General features: G+C 37.7%; 1 protein-coding gene across 3 annotated transcripts in view; it reads left to right on the forward strand.

Moving 5' to 3' along the window:
- The first annotated feature begins 2,106 nt into the window (after positions 1–2,106).
- Positions 2,107–13,880, forward strand: part of si:dkey-237i9.1 (SEC14-like protein 1) — a 50,280-nt gene continuing 38,506 nt past the window's right edge. For 2 of the 3 annotated variants that reach the window (XM_030747513.1, XM_030747683.1), the window contains exon 1: positions 2,107–2,503. The gene's annotated coding sequence lies outside the window, so the exon portion shown is untranslated. The remainder of the gene's footprint in view (positions 2,504–13,880) is intronic. The other variant, XM_030747599.1, reaches the window with a different exon arrangement.

Raw genomic sequence — 13,880 nt, forward strand, 5'->3', positions numbered from 1 at the left:
TCAGGTGGACTTTGATGTTGCTGGTTTTTCCTGACTGAGAAATGTTCCGCACATTTTTCATCATCCACAACAAGACTTTCGATTCTATCTGTGCTTTTAGAACCTCCATACGGGACTCTGCCGCTTTCTCTGCAGACCGCAGCCATTACTTTGCGGACCAGCGCGGTGAGCGCACGCACATGCGCACTCACACAGTTGTCCTGTGGCGCTCCCAGCTTTAACTCAGAGAGCGGAAAAAATGATTTCATATCAATCCACAAGGCTTAAAAAAAAAAACAAAAAAAGTAAATGAAAGTCAGTTTATCGATAATTTCAGTTAGTTTTAGTTAGTTTTGTAAACTCACAATTCAGTTTTAATTAGTTATCGTTTTTTCCTTTTAATTATAGTTTTTATTTATTTCAGTTAACGACAATGTTTTTTCAATTTCAGTTTTCGTTATTTCGTTCGTTTTCGTTAACTATAATAACTCTGCTCTGTAGTCATACATGACCTCATCTTCACCAGGCAAGTCTACAAGGTCGTTTGCTTTTGTCTCTCTCTCCTGTTTGTACCTGTTTTTTTAAAAATGGAACAAGCAAAACTGTGACCTTTAACCTCATATTATCTTCTCTTGTAGCTGTCAATCATCTGCCACATGAGCTCATTTTCAAACAGATGTTTTCAGCATCTACTCAAGAGATATCTAGTATCCAGTTGCACAATACTGATGTAAATCTACTGAAAATAAAGTCAAGACTTGGCAATTCGATGCCTTTCTTTAGGTAAGTAACTTTGTGAGGAGGCTGTGTGGGATGGCATCACCTGTCCTCCTTGAACTTTGACAGCTGTTAGATTTTTGTTAGCTTTGTGTGCCATAATGTAACCTTTGATTCCAGTTGATGCTAAAATGTATTCATATTTGGCCTCAATGGCTGCGTGAGAGCCAAATGGGCAGTTATACTAAACACGATATGGCACTTTAGAGTCAAAAAACACAGTAAAGCCCCATATTTAGATCATGAAAAAGCCATGCGGTGTAATCTGCAGTTATTTGCTGTAAAGAGGGTTTACATTATTATACTACACAGAATACCTGTAGAATTTACAGAGATATTGAACAGTCTGCGTTCCTTAATTACTTTACTGAAATAGAGTTTTAATATACATTCACAGATCATTTTATTAGGAGTACCTGTTCAACTGGTCATTAATGCAAACATCTGATCATCCAGTAACATGGCAGTAACCCTAATGCATTTAACCATGTAGACATGATCAAAACAACCTGCTGAAGTTCAAACTCAGTATCAGAATGGGGAGGAGAGGTGATTTAAGGGACTTTCAAAGTGGCATGGTTGTTTGTGCCAGAGGGGTTGTTCTGAGTATTTCAGAAACTGCTGATCTGCTGGGATTTTCCCACACAGTCATCTTTAGGGTTCACAGAAAAATGGTGCAGTTCTGTGGGTGAAAATGTTTCTTTGATGTCAGAGGTCAGAGGAGGACGGCCAGATTGTTTTGAGCTTATAGTCAGACGGGAAATAACTCAAATGACCACTCTTTACATGTGGGAATCTCTCCAACACTGTGGTGAATCTGTGGAGAATTAAGGCAGGTCTGAAGTCAATTGGGGGGTTCTCAAAAGTACTAGAAAGGTATACTTAAAAATAAAATAAAATGAAAAATCAGGCTCTTGCCCCTTTTCATTCCAGTTACTGATAAATATTCTGATTTCCTGTGCATCACACAACCCCCCTTTAAAAATATCTGAATCGTCCCTGATCTTTTTGTGCACAAAGCTAAGAATCATTCCAAAATAATAATAAAAAATGTCCTCATGTCACTGGAGGTAGCTTATAAGGGACCTGCACACACTGCACACGCTGATGCAACCAGCTCAGCATCAGCCATCAGATTAACGTCCTATGTTTCCAGCGCTGTTTATACCGGGTCTGCTATATTTAAAATAAAATAAAATAAAATAAAAAATTAAATTAAATTAAATAAACCCTTCTTATATGTTTATGTTGTTTTGTTTTGTTTTTTTCTCAGTATTGCCTGATACTCGTTCTGGCCGTGCTCTGGTGTGTGTCCTTCCCTTGAACAGCAGAGGGCGCCGCGCTGCGGGCTTTTTGAAAGACGTGGAAAAAACCCGTAGCTTTCCAAACGGGGAGGAGCGACTGCACCACGGGTATGACAGCGAGGAGGGAGGCAGCCTCCTGTGTTGAAACATTATTACTTATAGGCGTCATTTAACAGCGGACTGTTAGAGGTATCCAGTTTGTCGGCCTGGGGATGCTCGTCGTTACCAGGCTCTGAGGCGAACTCGCCGAAAAGGGTTTACGAAATATTCCGTCTCGATGGCCAGCTAGCATAACAAAGCTAACTACCGTTAGCCGCTGGAGCCGGAGAAGTGAAGAGCCTAAGAGGGGAATAGCATGAGTGCCCTCGGATAGCCCTTACAGAAGAAACGACCACCGTAAAGAGTCAACCTGTTCAAAATTTCTTTACCTTTCTAAATCACAGGTAAGACACATTAATGAGATGTATGTCCGGATAATGTCGGTTTGAAAAAAGTTAGTGCTAGCTAAAGGCTGTTCGTGTGGAAGGGAAGGTAAAAAACACCCGCCGTGGACCGCGGTCAAGTGAGCCCTCATTTTCGAAGACGCAGTCAAGCTAGCCGCACATAGAATTACGTTGCCCATTTACACCGCATATTACGGTACGGCTGCCAGTCGCCCTAAATAACACATCGGAAGTGTTGTTATCCTTCAATATACACCATTGCAATGCATTTTTCATAAAAAAAAAATACTGTCAAGCCTCTAAATACTCAGCTTTGTAAAGGTGTAATTTATTTATCATCTCAATCTTTTAAAACAAAAATGAATTAATGTATACTCCACTTTTTTACTCAAAGTGACATTTTTGAGGTGTATTCATAGGAGGACTGTTCGAGGTGACGCAGAGCTTTCACCTGATTCTTGCTCACCTTGACCCCCACTGTATATGGACTGACTTTCATATCAAATAACTGTACGGTTTTCGAGAAAATTGCATGCAAAATCCCAAGTACAGTAATGTATTATATTGGTATATTTCAACTGTATTCATAGGAGCGCTGTTCGAGGTGACGCAGAGCTTTCGCCTGATTCTTGCTCACCTTGACCCCCACTGTATATGGACTGACTTTCATATCAAATAACTGTACGGTTTTCAAGAAAATTGCTTTCAAAATCCCAAGTACAGTAATGTATTATATTGGTATTTTTCAACTGTATTCATAGGAGCGCTGTTCGAGGTGACGCAGAGCTTTCACCTGATTCTTGCTCACCTTGACCCCCACTGTATATGGACTGACTTTCATATCAAATAACTGTACGGTTTTCGAGAAAATTGCATGCAAAATCCCAAGTACAGTAATGTATTATATTGGTATTTTTCAACTGTATTCATAGGAGCACTGTTCGAGGTGACGCAGAGCTTTCACCTGATTCTTGCTCACCTTGACCCCCACTGTATATGGACTGACTTTCATATCAAATAACTGTACGGTTTTCGAGAAAATTGCTTTCAAAATTCCACTCAAAGTTCAGTAATGTAGCGGTAGCATATAGGCAATTTTGAACTGTATTCATAGGAGCGCTGTTCGAGGTGACGCAGAGCTTTCACCTGATTCTTGCTCACCTTGACCCCCACTGTATATGGACTGACTTTCATATCAAATAACTGTACGGTTTTCGAGAAAATTGCATGCAAAATCCCAAGTACAGTAATGTATTATATTGGTATTTTTCAACTGTATTCATAGGAGCACTGTTCGAGGTGACGCAGAGCTTTCACCTGATTCTTGCTCACCTTGACCCCCACTGTATATGGACTGACTTTCATATCAAATAACTGTACGGTTTTCGAGAAAATTGCTTTCAAAATTCCACTCAAAGTTCAGTAATGTAGCGGTAGCATATAGGCAATTTTGAACTGTATTCATAGGAGCGCTGTTCGAGGTGACGCAGAGCTTTCACCTGATTCTTGCTCACCTTGACCCCCACTGTATATGGACTGACTTTCATATCAAATAACTGTACGGTTTTCGAGAAAATTGCATGCAAAATCCCAAGTACAGTAATGTATTATATTGGTATTTTTCAACTGTATCCATAGGAGCGCTGGTCAAGGTGACGCAGAGCTTTCACCTGATTCTTGCTCACCTTGACCCCCACTGTATATGGACTGACTTTCATTTCAAATAACTGTACGGTTTTCGAGAAAATTGCATGCAAAATCCCAAGTACAGTAATGTATTATATTGGTATATTTCAACTGTATTCATAGGAGCGCTGTTCGAGGTGACGCAGAGCTTTCACCTGATTCTTGCTCACCTTGACCCCCACTGTATATGGACTGACTTTCATATCAAATAACTGTACGGTTTTCGAGAAAATTGCTTTCAAAATCCCAAGTACAGTAATGTATTATATTGGTATATTTCAACTGTATTCATAGGAGCGCTGTTCGAGGTGACGCAGAGCTTTCACCTGATTCTTGCTCACCTTGACCCCCACTGTATATGGACTGACTTTCATATCAAATAACTGTATGGTTTTCGAGAAAATTGCTTTCAAAATCCCAAGTACAGTAATGTATTATATTGGTATTTTTCAACTGTATCCATAGGAGCGCTGGTCAAGGTGACGCAGAGCTTTCACCTGATTCTTGCTCACCTTGACCCCCACTGTATATGGACTGACTTTCATATCAAATAACTGTACGGTTTTCGAGAAAATTGCTTTCAAAATCCCAAGTACAGTAATGTATTATATTGGTATTTTTCAACTGTATCCATAGGAGCGCTGGTCAAGGTGACGCAGAGCTTTCACCTGATTCTTGCTCACCTTGACCCCCACTGTATATGGACTGACTTTCATATCAAATAACTGTACGGTTTTCGAGAAAATTGCTTTCAAAATCCCAAGTACAGTAATGTATTATATTGGTATTTTTCAACTGTATTCATAGGAGCACTGTTCGAGGTGACGCAGAGCTTTCACCTGATTCTTGCTCACCTTGACCCCCACTGTATATGGACTGACTTTCATTTCAAATAACTGTACGGTTTTCAAGAAAATTGCTTTCAAAATTCCACTCAAAGTACAGTAATGTAGCTGTAGCATATAGGCAATTTTGAACTGTATCCATAGGAGCGCTGGTCAAGGTGACGCAGAGCTTTCACCTGATTCTTGCTCACCTTGACCCCCACTGTATATGGACTGACTTTCATCTCAAATAACTGTACGGTTTTCGAGAAAATTGCTTTAAAAAACCAGTTACATTTCTGTACTTCATTTGTTTCTAAAATTGGTGTACTCTTTGGGACCCACAATAATAAGACAAAATCAGTTTTAATCTATTCAAATATATGCATAGTTTCAAGGTTATATAAAGTTTCTACCAAATGTGATACTGCTAATCAGGGTTATAATAGTTTTGGATTTTACATTATAGTTTAGTTTTAGTTAGTTTTTACTTTTTTTTCTCTAATTCAGTTAGTTTTAATTAGTTTTCAGAGTGGTTTTGCTCGTTTTTATTAGTTTTTATTTTTGGTTTCATGCTTAGTTTTAGTTAGTTTCAGTTAGTTTCAGTATTAGTTTTAGTATTTTCATACCTGATCAGGTGCAAGATTCAAGGCGCAAAAGTGACTATTGTGTAATGAAAACTTGACAAAAAGATACATTTAAAGAAATATATTCAACAACCAACTGTTCACAAGACATGCTAAATGTGTGTAATATTAAGGACACACATGAACATCAGCAGGGAGAAACAAAGAAAAACATGAACTCCCAAACTCAATAAATTCTACAATAAACTCCACAATAAAGTTCAGCATCAGTGCAGCCGATTAATAACACCTACATGTGGTGTTTGACAAAAACAAACTCTTTGAAGGAGTCAAAGCTCAAATCCAGCTGCATCCTGATGTTCTCACCACCTGAAGCTGCTTCTGTTTTGGAGCTAGCTTGGTTAGATGCTGCTAATTAAACTTGCAGGGTCTTTGCGGCCTCTGTACACAACCCACGGAAGTTGTCGACCTCATGTCCACATTTATGCTTGTGTAGCTGGATTGTGTGTGTTAATTACCTTGTGGTCGTGTGCAGGTGTTTGTACTCAAAGAACCTCCATACGGGACTCTGCCGCTTTCTCTGCAGACCGCAGCCATTACTTTGCGGACCAGCGCGGTGAGCGCACGCACATGCGCACTCACACAGTTGTCCTATGGCGCTCCCAGCTTAAACTCGGAGAGCGGAAACAATGATTTCATATCAATCCACAAGGCTTAAAATGAAAGTCAGTTTATCGATAATTTCAGTTAGTTTTAGTTAGTTTTGTAAACTCACAATTCAGTTTTAATTAGTTATCGTTTTTTCCTTTTAATTATAGTTTTTATTTATTTCAGTTAACGACAATGTTTTTTCAATTTCAGTTTTCGTTATTTCGTTCGTTTTCGTTAACTATAATAACCCTGCTGCTAATAAGTGGTTAGTTTGTGATATTACCGGACCTTAGTGCTTGTGTATTGAAATTGGAGTCCCAGTCAAGACAGTGAATGACAATTTCAGAATGATAGAAAGGACAAAGATGAATTCCAACTATGTATTTGAAAAAGATTTTGAAAAAGATTTCAGATTAAACACACTGGCAATATAGAACATTCATGCATGAACAGTGATAATTAAATCTAGAAAGTCATGTTCAAAAAAAAAAAAACACTTAATATTTAAAACATCTTGCTTTTATAAAGCAGTAACAACACATTTTTAACATGGGGACTTATTTCAGACACAGAACGCAATTCCAGTCTGTGCTGCGTGCTTGGACGAGCTGGGCTTTTTCCATATCCAGGCATTCTGAGTGGAACCAGCGCATACAGCTATCACACTGTATCTGTAACAAATAACTGGGCGTTATAACTGTCCAAGTAGATGAGTTTGACATAAATACGTCAATGTTCTCCTAAACAGGAAAATACTTTGTCCTAGAGAACAATGTACTTAAGAAATGAATGAATGAAAAGGAAATTATATATAAAGGACTACTGTACCCAGTCAGTGGTGGATGGCCCTGCACATGGTGGCTTACTTGATGCACACATGGCACAGTTGTTGTCGCTGTCAAATACTAAAACCAAATCTAAGACTAATAATATTGCTTAATATTCAGACTTGAATTTAACAATAAAATCTTATCCACCTGAGGCATCAATGATTGTCTGGGCCAAAGATCTTCGTGCTTGGGCCATCTCTTTTTTAGTGGTCCCAAATTTCATCTTTGGTTTCTCTGGGAAGGCTTTCATTACTGCTTTGGCCATCTAAAGTCAAGCACTATGATTATTCTATGCATTTTCATTTTAATTACAAATATAACGAACAAAACAAAAAAGATCAATTAAATATTGTCTCAATTTGCAGTACTTTTTTTCCCCTTAATTCAACTCATGTGTTAACATACCATTATGACCAGTACCCCGCAGCTAGATCCATCACGTTGACAGGGATGTGGCATCACTCCTCCTCTGAGTTTAACATCCACCCAGTCTGTTTTGTTGTGGCATGTCCTCCTCATTTTGAAGTATTCACTGTGACCATAACATTTTTTTTATATGATAGTTAATTTACATGCGTTTCTAAAATGTAGACAAATCAGATAATTGATTTTGTAATGATGATTTTGATGTCACTAAGCCATTACTGTTTAGAACAAACATGTGCTCCTTGTCTCATTTTATACAAATTTAGCATGAATTTGAACATGTTCTTAAAGCTGCAGATTTGTATTCCTTTAAAAACAAAAAAAAACAAAAACCTTTTCCCACAACTGATGACCATTGAATTTGGTAGTCTATCATGACCTCCACAGCTCCCTTCCATAAGGAAGTAAAAGCCCTATACAGCTACCAATTCATTATTGATATTCCCAATCAGTGTTCTGAAATTCTTATTTCTGTTTATTAACCGCAGTCTCCAAAGACACATAACCTATGAGTGCTAGTATTTAAGACAGAAATTTTAATGTATTGAGAACTATTTAAAAATCATATGAGCATTTCCAGTGACAGTGAAATGCTATGGTGCTGTCACCGTGTCACCTTTTCTATTACATTGCAGATTAAGTGATGTATTGTCAGGGATGTATAGGTAATACAGACTAATTACCGGAATCTTTCGGCTGCATCGTCGGACTCGTCCTTTTCGGCTGAATTTTTTGTTGGATCCACCAAATACAGACAACTGTCTGCTGCATTGATGTACTGTGATAGAACAATTTTAAAAAGCACATAAATTATGCAGGCTGCAACTTTTAAAATGTATTTATTAAATGTTTTTTTTACTAACCAGAAACTTCCAGTGTATGTTTCCGATATTTACAAATGACACGATCGCTTTGTAGTTGTCAAAGTTTACCTGTTACAAATTTAACAGGCATAAATTTTAAAAATCATTACCATATTTTTGTTTAACTGCACAAACAATGTCAAACCATTAAAAATGACAAAAAGCACCAAATTAGCTCATTTAAAAAAATAAATAAATAAATAAATTACCTTTGACAAACTGTGTCTCCGGATCATTTCTCTCTTGCCAAAGAGGATCACGCCGCTTGTGTAGTGGTTCATCACATAAACTGTGTTTCCCAAATTAAGTTGAATTGCGCATTGGTGCAATAGACACTCAATTACCTTGATAACATAAGAAATAACAAATTAATACTCATCTAGAGTGCATAACATTTTGAACTAAGAAGGACAAGCCATTTTTGTAATGACCTATGTCTTGTGGATATGTCAATACTTTACAGAAAAGCAATACATATTGAACCAAAAAACCAAAAAAAACCAAAAATAATAATTTGCGTTTTTGCAGCAGGTTTGATGTGAATATCAAGGTATTTTTGGAGCAGAGTGTTTCAGGAATACATACCTCTCCTACAAGCCAACTATGTGGCCGAAGAGACAGGAGCTCACTGTGACGTATTACGAGGTTGTTCCCTCGAATTTGAGATGGCACCACTGAAACAACCACTTCTGTTGTCTTCTTTTTCCACAGAGTAGAGACCTGTGTGTAAAATATTCAGTAGTGCATTCTTAAGTTACAAATAACATAATTCCCAGGAAAAAACAAAACAAAACAAAACTTAATTTTGGTTGCATCTAAAGTCACCTGTAATGCAGTCCCCTCTGACAATCCTGCTGGGTTTTCCTCAAGATGCTGTGTCCTTTCAGGTGGAGCTGGTGATTCTTGTGCCACCTTCTGGTGTTTTGTATTCAAGAGAAAACTAGGATTAGTGATCTATTAAGGTTACATTTTCAATGACAGAAAAAATGTGCACTAATTTGATTGCACTTCAAATTGAGGACTTGCGGGATTCTTCTCCTCAATGTAGTTTTTAAAAATTGTGCACCCCTGTGTGAAAGACTGATTTGCTTGGTTTATAACATCTACTATGAATCCCTTTCTAAACTGACATACATTAGCCATGTATGTTGCCATTTTCTTCTACCTACTTCTCCCTTGCGGTCATTCTAGAAACAGACTTGAAGTACTACTTTGATTTAAAAAAAAATAAATAAATACATATATATATATATATATATATATATATATATATATATATATATTAGGGGTGGGACTCGATTAAAAAATTAATCGAATTAATTACAAGCTTTGTGATTAATTAATCGAAATTAATCGCATTTTAATCGCATTTCAATATTTGACATGAGAAATATTAATTTAAGTTTAGTTGATGAATAAATCAATATACATAAGCTTAAACTTCAAAATGTTGTTTATTTTCCCACCAGTCTACTACACAGACCAATGAAGGGTGGAAGTGCTCCTGTGATAAGCAAACTCCTGAAATTAAAGTTAAGCATCATAACTGGATAGTTTTATTCAACATTAATGTCTCACTTAATATATTTGGAAATTAATCATTCTCTCAGCTGTATTCCTTGATGTTGAAATGTGTTATGCTTGTTTTAACAGCTTATTTTGACTTAAGACTAAACCACAAAAGACTTAAAAAAAAAAGACTTAAAATTAAACCACAAAAAGGAGAAAAAGTTGGTTCTCCGTTTAACAGCTGCTTTACACAGCTGTGCTTCGCAATCACGGTTGCTAGGCGACATGAGCTACGCAGAGGTGACGGCAGGTGATATGAAGGCTAGCCGCTCACTTCCGGCCTTTGTGGTGTTCGTGGGCTGCGAAAGACGTGGGCCGGGTCCTTCGCAGGATGCGGCCCCTAATTTGGACATTGTGCGTCGATATAATCTGTATGCCGGGAACTCGCGCACTGAGAAACGTTCCACGGTGCAAAGTGCGATTAAAATGCGTTAAAATTTTTAACGTGTTAATTTCCCCGTAATTAATTAATCGAAATTAACGCGTTAAAGTCCCAGCCCTAATATATATATATATATATATATATATATATATATATATATATATATATATATATATATATATATATATATATATATATATATATATATATGTATATATATATAATATGGAAAGCTATGAATTGTTAAATGCAATGACCAAGCATGTACCACATAAAGGTAAACAAAGTTATTTTAGGGGATGAGAACATGTTCAAGCTCTTCCTGTGCTGACACATTATGTGTGGGCAGCTTTCTCTGTTCAGTGTGGACATATTGAACATATTCAGCATGCTCTATGCCATTTTAAATTTACAGCTCAATATATCAAAATTGTGATCTGAATATAAGCTAGGTTTAAAAGTAATTACTGGAACCATGAAGACATACCTCTGACTTCTTTTTCTTCAGTGGCAGGCCAGTCACTATATGCTACAGCTACATTACTGTACTTTGAGTGGAATTTTGAAAGCAATTTTCTTGAAAACCGTACAGTTATTTGAAATGAAAGTCAGTCCATATACAGTGGGGGTCAAGGTGAGCAAGAATCAGGTGAAAGCTCTGCGTCACCTCGAACAGCGCTCCTATGAATACAGTTGAAAAATACCAATATAATACATTACTGTACTTGGGATTTTGAAAGCAATTTTCTCGAAAACCGTACAGTTATTTGATATGAAAGTCAGTCCATATACAGTGGGGGTCAAGGTGAGCAAGAATCAGGTGAAAGCTCTGCGTCACCTTGACCAGCACTCCTATGGATACAGTTGAAAAATACCAATATAATACATTACTGTACTTGGGATTTTGCATGCAATTTTCTCGAAAACCGTACAGTTATTTGATATGAAAGTCAGTCCATATACAGTGGGGGTCAAGGTGAGCAAGAATCAGGCGAAAGCTCTGCGTCCCCTCGAACAGTCCTCCTATGAATACAGTTGAAATATACCAATATAATACATTACTGTACTTGGGATTTTGAAAGCAATTTTCTCGAAAACCGTACAGTTATTTGATATGAAAGTCAGTCCATATACAGTGGGGGTCAAGGTGAGCAAGAATCAGGTGAAAGCTCTGCGTCACCTCGAACAGCGCTCCTATGGATACAGTTGAAAAATACCAATATAATACATTACTGTACTTGGGATTTTGAAAGCAATTTTCTCGAAAACCGTACAGTTATTTGATATGAAAGTCAGTCCATATACAGTGGGGGTCAAGGTGAGCAAGAATCAGGTGAAAGCTCTGCGTCACCTTGACCAGCGCTCCTATGGATACAGTTCAAAATTGCCTATATGCTACAGCTACATTACTGTACTTTGAGTGGAATTTTGAAAGCAATTTTCTTGAAAACCGTACAGTTATTTGAAATGAAAGTCAGTCCATATACAGTGGGGGTCAAGGTGAGCAAGAATCAGGTGAAAGCTCTGCGTCACCTCGAACAGCGCTCCTATGAATACAGTTGAAAAATACCAATATAATACATTACTGTACTTGGGATTTTGAAAGCAATTTTCTCGAAAACCGTACAGTTATTTGATATGAAAGTCAGTCCATATACAGTGGGGGTCAAGGTGAGCAAGAATCTGGTGAAAGCTCTGCGTCACCTTGACCAGCACTCCTATGGATACAGTTGAAAAATACCAATATAATACATTACTGTACTTGGGATTTTGCATGCAATTTTCTCGAAAACCGTACAGTTATTTGATATGAAAGTCAGTCCATATACAGTGGGGGTCAAGGTGAGCAAGAATCAGGCGAAAGCTCTGCGTCACCTCGAACAGTCCTCCTATGAATACAGTTGAAATATACCAATATAATACATTACTGTACTTGGGATTTTGAAAGCAATTTTCTCGAAAACCGTACAGTTATTTGATATGAAAGTCAGTCCATATACAGTGGGGGTCAAGGTGAGCAAGAATCAGGTGAAAGCTCTGCGTCACCTCGAACAGCGCTCCTATGAATACAGTTGAAAAATACCAATATAATACATTACTGTACTTGGGATTTTGAAAGCAATTTTCTCGAAAACCGTACAGTTATTTGATATGAAAGTCAGTCCATATACAGTGGGGGTCAAGGTGAGCAAGAATCAGGTGAAAGCTCTGCGTCACCTCGAACAGCGCTCCTATGAATACAGTTGAAAAATACCAATATAATACATTACTGTACTTGGGATTTTGAAAGCAATTTTCTCGAAAACCGTACAGTTATTTGATATGAAAGTCAGTCCATATACAGTGGGGGTCAAGGTGAGCAAGAATCTGGTGAAAGCTCTGCGTCACCTTGACCAGCACTCCTATGGATACAGTTGAAAAATACCAATATAATACATTACTGTACTTGGGATTTTGCATGCAATTTTCTCGAAAACCGTACAGTTATTTGATATGAAAGTCAGTCCATATACAGTGGGGGTCAAGGTGAGCAAGAATCAGGCGAAAGCTCTGCGTCACCTCGAACAGTCCTCCTATGAATACAGTTGAAATATACCAATATAATACATTACTGTACTTGGGATTTTGAAAGCAATTTTCTCGAAAACCGTACAGTTATTTGATATGAAAGTCAGTCCATATACAGTGGGGGTCAAGGTGAGCAAGAATCAGGTGAAAGCTCTGCGTCACCTCGAACAGCGCTCCTATGAATACAGTTGAAAAATACCAATATAATACATTACTGTACTTGGGATTTTGAAAGCAATTTTCTCGAAAACCGTACAGTTATTTGATATGAAAGTCAGTCCATATACAGTGGGGGTCAAGGTGAGCAAGAATCAGGTGAAAGCTCTGCGTCACCTTGACCAGCGCTCCTATGGATACAGTTGAAAAATACCAATATAATACATTACTGTACTTGGGATTTTGCATGCAATTTTCTCGAAAACCGTACAGTTATTTGATATGAAAGTCAGTCCATATACAGTGGGGGTCAAGGTGAGCAAGAATCAGGAGAAAGCTCTGCGTCACCTCGAACAGTCCTCCTATGAATACAGTTGAAATATACCAATATAATACATTACTGTACTTGGGATTTTGAAAGCAATTTTCTCGAAAACCGTACAGTTATTTGATATGAAAGTCAGTCCATATACAGTGGGGGTCAAGGTGAGCAAGAATCAGGCGAAAGCTCTGCGTCACCTCGAACAGTCCTCCTATGAATACACCTCAAAAATGTCACTTTGAGTAAAAAAGTGGAGTATACATTAATTCATTTTTGTTTTAAAAGATTGAGATGATAAATAAATTACACTTTTACAAAGCTGAGTATTTAGAGGCTTGACAGTATTTTTTTTATGAAAAATGCATTGCAATGGTGTATATTGAAGGATAACAACACTTCCGATGTGTTATTTAGGGCGACTGGCAGCCGTACCGTAATATGCGGTGTAAATGGGCAACGTAATTCTATGTGCGGCTAGCTTGACTGCGTCTTCGAAAATGAGGGCTCACTTGA

Source organism: Archocentrus centrarchus, chromosome 1 (assembly GCF_007364275.1).
Source record: "Archocentrus centrarchus isolate MPI-CPG fArcCen1 chromosome 1, fArcCen1, whole genome shotgun sequence".
Classification (NCBI taxonomy): Eukaryota; Metazoa; Chordata; class Actinopteri; order Cichliformes; family Cichlidae; genus Archocentrus; species Archocentrus centrarchus.